An 8,046-nucleotide genomic window follows, 5' to 3' on the forward strand; every position below is an offset into this window, starting at 1 on the left:
TATAAATTTTTTGGCAAGCGTACATTTAGCATTGTTATGTGTCTCACCCATTATAGTTTCACTCACTGTAGTAATGTTGGAATACTCAGCAATTTAGCTCAAGAAAGGACCTCAGTGTCTAGAATCTTCTCCTGACAGCTGATCCTCAGAATCTTCCTAAGACAATTTAAATGGAAGCAATTCAGTTTCCTGACGTGGCACTGGCATAGAGCAATGAGGTCAGCACAATGGCTCTATGGACCTTCAGTTTGGTAGTCAGTCTGATACCCCTTCCCTCCCGTACTTTCTTTTGGAGCCTCCCAAACACTGAGCTAGCTCTGGCAATGCATGTGTGAACTTCATTGCCAATGTGTAACTCCTTGGAAAGGACACTGCCAAGGGAAATGTACTTGTCCCACAGTACTCAGAACTTTTACATTTGTTATAATTGATGGTTCCACAAATGGAAAGTGTGGTACTGGCTGATGGAGCCCCTGTGTTTTGTAGGTGTTCATTGTTAAGCCAAAATGAGCACAAGCAGCAGAGATTCAATCCGTACTTTGCTGCATCTCAGCTTCAGAGGCTGCATTGAGTGCACAACCATCTGCAAACAGAAGACCATGCACCAACACTCCCTCCACTTTGGTCTTGGCTTGTAGCCTTTTCAAGTTAAAGAATTTGCCACTAGTGTGATAGCTGACCATGGTATTGTGTTCTTCGAAGGCATTTGATAATATGGCTGAAAACATCATGCGAGCTAGGCCACATCCTTGTTTCACTCCATTGGTGAGTGGGAAATCTCAAGAGCATTGGTCACCATGCAGAATCCAGGCAAGCATGACATCGTGAAAGTGATCTACAATACTGATGAATTTCTCCAGGCAAAAATGTAGTAGAGTTTTCTGCTGTAGAAAACCCAGTTCTCTGGATATCTCTTCATGAAGATGTCTTGGGGAGAGAGGATAAAGAATGATGAGGAGAAGGACTGAAGAGGGCTTCCTTCTTATTCCCATGAGGGGTGGGAAGAAAACTAGTTCAAACTGAGATAGGATCGCCTGCCTGGTGAGAAGGTCTCTGGGAGCCAGAGTGGAACAGACAGGAAGGGGATCTGGTGACAGATTGGAAAGACCTCCCTTGATCTTCCTTCCTTTGCCAGGAAGAGTGATAAACTACAGACATCTTGGACATTTCCTCAGGTGAACCTAGAAATAGAGACCAGGTGGGAGGCAGGTAGTAACAAAGGTATAAGTTGTGGTACCTGGTACAATACTCACTAATTTTCAGCTGTGGGTTTGTCTTGGAGGCATTGAATCTCTCAAAATTCCCTTTCCACATCTACCCATCTGAATTTTGGCATTCATTTTTATACCAAAGATCTTCAACTAAAGATCCTTAGGATCAGAAGGAGAGAAACCCCAAGGGGAACATTTGTGGTAGGTTGGGCTCATCTGACTCCTTCATTGGATACATCCAGCAACCGAAGCCAGGAGATATGAAATGAATTTCATTTTCATTTTAAATGAGACCCAACACAAACGCTGCATTTCAGAAGATATGTAAGAAAGTGCACAATACAAGCATATAACCTTAATAGATTGAGCTAATAATGTATTAAGACATGATGGTGATAAAGGAACTTCACAATGGAGATGGTATTTGAGACTACAAAGGGCAGGACAGAGCTCTATTTAGCACTCACTGGGGAAGTATCATAGTCACTCCCACACAATGGTGGTACTCATTTGGAAAACAGAAAAATTTGTTTTATCTTAGTGAATGTTTCAAGGTCCACTACTTTTAGTTAGGAGGAAAGAGGAAACATGTTTTTAATACTTGTATTTATTACCTAATCCATATTTTTCACTATGCCAGTGAATGTCTTGAAGTAGTCTTAATGAGGGTATTACAGAATGTGTGGTATAGAGTTCAGGAAATATAATGGCCCTACTGGTTCATAGAGTCCCCTCGTCTGCTCCCCAAAATTGGGAGTCCAATCACAATTGTTCAGATCCCAGTTAGGAAATTTTCTCCCATTTAGGCAGAGGTTTGGCTCTCTGCCTTCAATTTAATTTTCTGAGTATCTCTAGCTAACCCAATTGAGTGACATTTTTCCATCAATGGATCTTCTAAGATTCAATTCCATGAACATCAAGCCTTCCCCCAGGTGAGTAGAACACCTGGAAACTCACCACCATACTATAGATCCATCTGTTGATACGCAACACCTTCTTGACTCCCCCTAGACTAGAGGGCTGGAGATAGAGTACTAAACTCCTCCCCATGCTTTCCTTTATAGAGGACTCAAAAGTTTCCTGGTAGCTCTTCATTTGCTATGAGTAGCTCTCCTTGGTTTATACTACACCATGTTCTTGAAGACCCTCTAAGAAGAAACAGTTAGAACCCAACAGAAAATAACTAATTGGTTTAAGATTGGAAAAGAAGTTCGAGAAGGCTGTATAATCTCACCTTATTTATTTATTTATTTAATCAGAATATATCATGCAAAACATCAGACTGGATAAATCAAAAGCTAGAATTAAGGTTTCTGGGAGAAAAATCAACAATCTCAGACATATGTATGCTCCCAGAGTGTGTTAAAAACTGACTTGAAAATTAACATTACCAAAAAACTAAGATCATGGCAACTAGTCCCATCTCTTCCTGACAAATAGAGGAAGAAAAAAATGGAAGCAGTATCAGATTTTAAATTCTTAGGCTCTAAGATCACAGCAGACAGTTATAACAGCCATGAAATTAAAAGATGCTTTCTTTTTGAAAGGAAAGCTATAGTAAATCTGAACAGCATATTAAAAAGAAGACATTCTTCTTATCTGCATAGTCAAAGTTATGGTTTTTTCAATAGCAGTTCATGACTATGAGAGTTGGATTGAAAGGAAAGCTGACTGCCAGAGAATCAATGTTTTAAAATTGTGTATTGGAGGAGATTTTTGAGAATCCTTTGGACAGTAAGGAGATCGAATTAGTCCATCCTTAAATAAGTGAATTCAGGTTATTCAATGGAGGGTCAAATATTGAAGCTGAAGTTTACACACAAAGACAAAATGTCTTATTAGAAAAGACCCTGATATTGGGAAAAATTGGAAACAAAAGCAAAGGGGATGGCAGAGGATGTGGTAGAAGCAACAACGTATGTTTGGACACACTTTGAGAGATGGTGGAAAATAGAAGGGTCTACCATGCTACAGTCATGGAATCATAAAGACTCAGACATGACTGAACAACAAAAACCATCATGCCCCAAAGATCCCTTTTAAGTTTCCTTTTGTGTATTATTTTCTCTATTGGACTGTAAGCTCCTTGTGGAGAAGGGTCTGTCTTTCTTCTTCTTATTTGCATTCCCAGTATCTGACACCTAATAGTATCTTTATAAATATTTGTTCAATTGAATTAGCCTCTTCAGGGTTCAAATAAAATTCAGGTTTTTGAGTAAAGAAGAAGACAGAATTCAAGGGAATTATGGGGAAAGAGAAGACCTTTTCTTGTCACTGGACTCAGGTCTGGAAAAAGTAGCTACAATTGGTGGCTTAACCTGTGTCTTCTTTTTTGAAAAGAGAAGTGACATGGGGGCAGCTAGGTGGCAAAGTGGATAGAGCACCGGCCTTGGAGTCAGGAGTACCTGGGTTCAAATCCGACCTCAAACACTTAATATTTACCTAGCTGTGTGGCCTTGGGCAAACCACTTAACCCCATTTGCCTTGTAAAAACCTAAAAAAAAGGAAGAAAGAGAAGTGACATGCCCACCTGAGTGGAGGATAGACTGGGATGAGGAGAGACTTGTGGCAGGCAGACTCACCAGGAAGCTGTGGCAAGAGCACAGGTGAAGGTAAGAAACATTTACCCAAGAATGGTGGCAATACTGGGGAAAAGAGCAAGATGAAGACCAGAAATATTACAAAGATAAAACCCACAGTCCTTGATAACAGAATAAATTTGCCACAATGCCAATAAAGCTGAATCATTTCTATTTTTGTCTGGAGTTCCTCTATTTTGTCTCTAACCCTGTCCATTTTGCAGACCCCTATTGCCCTATCTTGTATTCTTTCTTTCTTCTGAGACAGCAAGCATCCAGAATAGTCCGATCTATTAAGGAAGAGTTAAAAGAAAAAATCCAAACAATTTTCTTTGCTTTTCACATCCCCTATCATACCTCCAAGACCCTAGTAACAAGCCCTGATAACAATCAAGAGATGACCATAACAAATTTTTGCTGTTGTTATCCATCAATTTTTGGTCATCCTTGATTCTTTGTGACCCCATTTGGGTTTTTTTGGCAACAAACCTAAAGTGGTTTGTCATTTCCTTCTCCAGCTCATTTTACAGATAAGGAAACTGAAGCAAGTAGGGTTCAGTGACTTGTCCAGAATCACACAGCTAGTAAGTGTCTGAGGCCAGATTTAAACTCAGGAAGATGAGTCTTCCTGACTCTCGGTCAGTCAACCCATATAAGGCTTGTCCCGTTGTTCCTTCAGGGAGTCTCTTACCAACAAACTCAAAAAACCTCTGTGACTTTCCAAATTTCTAGTTCTGTTTCTGAGTCTGGTTCTGATATGTTCTACAACTGAATTTTTACCCAGAAAGCCTTCTCCAGAATTCTTGGCATGGCAGCTGATCAAACCAGACCTTACCTACAAATAATCCCTAGGAAGAGGGAACCTAGACCTGTGTCAGCTGTTGGGAGAGCTCACCTTAGGAAAGACTTTCCTCCCTCTTCAACATTAATCTCTGTGGTTTGACTAGAGAAAGAGGTTTGGATCCGGGAATGTTTTATGGACAGAAAGGTTGGGAGGCAAGACCCAAACAGAATAGTCACCCATGTCAAAGAGGGCATCATGTTTGTACCCAAGAGAGTCAGGGAAGCACGAAGATTCTCAGGGTCCAAGACCTGGACTTTCCTTCTCTCTGAAGGTCATTTCTATGAGAACAGAGAAGGAAAATAAAAACCACAACAACATAGGATTCTCTTTCTTAGAGATACTTTACCAGCAGTTGATGAAAGTAAATGAAAATCTTAAGGGTTGGAATTCAGACTTAACTCCTATGACTCCAATTTTTAACTTCTTTCTCCTTACTTGGGAGTTCAGGGCTGCAACTAGGGGGGAATAAAGTTTTTTATTCTTTGAGTAATTTGAGTCAGATCAATATTGAAGTAAGCATCTCTCTTGTAGTCTGTTTTTAGAGTTCTGTGCCTCAGTGACTCCTTATTGATCATTGACCTGGAATTCCTGAGATCAATCAAGGGCTCACCCCCACTGGGTGACAGACTCAAAGTTCTGAACTCACAGATAAACATTCACCTAGACATTACCCCTCCCATCTAGTCCCATTTGCCAGTGGGAATCTGTTCCAGGTTTGGAAATGGCTAAATGTGGCCTCTGAGAGCGTGATGCAGATCTTAGAAGTGAGGGACATTGATAGGCATGACAGCCACTGGGAAGAAATGAGTCTCCTTCATGGACCTAAGAAAGGACCAAGGTCCCATCTTTGGAATGCTACAAACTTCTAGGGCTCCCATCCTAACTCTTGATACTTCTCCCTTTGAGATCAGCTCAATCATCAATATTTCTTGAACATCAGTGGTAACATGCCCCATTGGGAAATGATCAGCAACCCACATCTTCCTTCAAATCATCTGGAAACAAAGACCTGTAGTCTCCAGGGCCAAATAGATTTCCATTCATTCTCCTTCAGATTAATAAATTTTGTATTGGAGTTCTCCTTCATCTCTTGGGTGGCTGGTGAAGTACCTTAAAAAAAGATTCTCATTTAGAAAATATTTGCTGTTCAATGTTTGGGGATTGACACAGGACCCTAAAGCCCTCCCAGGTTAGTAATACAGAAACTCTTACAGGAGCAGGGCTAAGGAGTGAGGAAGGAATCCAATCATGAAAGTAGAAAGTAGAAATGTTAACTAAAAACCCCCAAGAGCCCACCCTTTTCCTGGCAAGGAACAGCTTGTTACGCATTGAAAGTCATGGGAATGGGGGCAGCTAGATGGCGCAGTGGATAAAGCACCATCCCTGGAGTCAGGAGTACCTGGGTTCAAATCCGGTCTCAAACATTTAATAATTACCTAGCTGTGTGGCCTTGGGCAAGCCACTTAACCCCATTTGCCTTGCAAAAAAACCTAAAAAAAAAAAAAAGAAAGTCATGGGAACCATTCAAAATGATTATTATATAAGATAGAAGCCAGAGAACAAATCAGTATGTGGCCTGTGATAAGTTAGAATGCCAAAGTTTGGAGTAGGTTGGGTGAGAGCTTTGTTTGGGAGAAAGAGGGAGCATTAAATTAATGGAAATAATGTTGGATTGAGAGTCTGCTATGTCCTGCCAGTGTGACCTTGGAACCAAGCAGTATACCACTAAGGGTCAAATGTTATCATTCATCAGGACAGCTAGGTGGCACAGTGGATAGAGCACCAACCCTGGAGTCAAGAGGACCTGGGTTCAAATCTGGCCTCAGATAGCTAATAATTACCTAGCTGTGTGACCTTGGGTAAGTCACTTAGCCCCATTGCCTTGCAAAAACAATAAAAAAATTAAATATTTTCATGCACAGTCAGTTGATAAACATTTATTAAGCAGGTGCCAGCACTATATTGAGCCCCAGGGGTCCAAATGAAGGCAAAATATGGTTCCTACTTTTAAGAAGCTGACATTCTAATGAAAGAGATGGTCTCCAAGTTCCCTTTTTTCTCTAGGTTTTGTGATTCCATGATAGAAGGAAAGGATAATAATAATTATAAGCACTGAAATCCAAGCAACTTTTAAAATACATTTTTATTTAATCATCACAACATATATGGAAGAAATAGACTACAGTCATTATCTGGCAAGGTAACATTTGAATCTAGGTCCTCCTAACTCAAAGTTCAATATTCAGTCCACGTGCCTACTTCCTTTAAAAAAAGACAGAAGAAGAAGAAGAAGAAGAAGAAGAAGAAGAAGAAGAAGAAGAAGAAGAAAAGAATGAAGATAAAGAGGCAAGAAAATGGAAAGAAAGAAGGAAAGGAAAAATGGGAATGAAGATACCCTCCATGCTTTGTTTCACCCTTCCTGTTTCTCTTCTCTTCTCTTCAGGTGAACAATGGTATCTCCCATCAGATCAGGGACAGGTCTGCCTCTCTCTAGGATTGTTCTCTCACCAAGAATAGACATGATTGGAACCAGATGAAGTTGATCGGTTGTCCCAAGATAGACCTAGGTGTAGGCTCTAAGCCATTGCAGCTAGTGAAGTGTCCTTCCTCAACATCTCTCCCCTCTCCTTTTGGCTCCCATGTTCTCTAGTAACCTTTACTCTGCCAGGAAAATCATCATACTCTGAATTTCATTCAATTGAACAAGTATGTCTAAAGTCATTGGAAAAAATGGCAAAGTGGATATAACACTTAGAGTCAAGAAGACATGAGTTCTAATGGTGCCTTAGAGATATAAGAGCTCATACAAGTGACAATCTCTGTGTCTCAGTTGCCACAACTGTAAGATGAAAGGGCTAGACTTGATTGCCCCTCAAAGTCCCATACAGCTCTAATAAATCTATAATCCTTGATTCTAGGATATTGCGCTAAGCCTCAAATACACAAAGACAAAATTAATCTCTTTTCATTTCAATAACTCTCAGATCTAGGTCTTTTTTTTTTGGCCTGGAACGCTCTCTTGCCTCTGCTCCAACTACCAACCTCCCTGGCTTCTTTTAAGTCCCAACTAAAATCCTCCCTTCTAAAGGAAGCCTTCCCCAACCCCTTTTCATTCCTGTACTTTCCCTCTCCAATTTACTTCCTATTGCATATCCTATATGCAACTTGTTTGTACTTATTTATTTGATTATTACCTACCCCTTCAGAATATAAGCTCCTTGAGGGCAGGGTCTATCTTTTGTCTCTCTTTTTGGTATCCTCAGTGGGTCTGGCATATGGTAAATACCTGTTTTTAATCCTTTGTTCTTGAAGGTCCATAACATCAGGAAGGAGATAACATGACTTGCAAGTGTACGAAATTTAGTCAAAGGAGGATTGGTGCAAGGTCACCAGCCACTGGAGCCATCAAGAG

Source organism: Macrotis lagotis, chromosome 1 (genome assembly GCF_037893015.1).
Source record: "Macrotis lagotis isolate mMagLag1 chromosome 1, bilby.v1.9.chrom.fasta, whole genome shotgun sequence".
Lineage (NCBI taxonomy): Eukaryota > Metazoa > Chordata > Mammalia > Peramelemorphia > Peramelidae > Macrotis > Macrotis lagotis.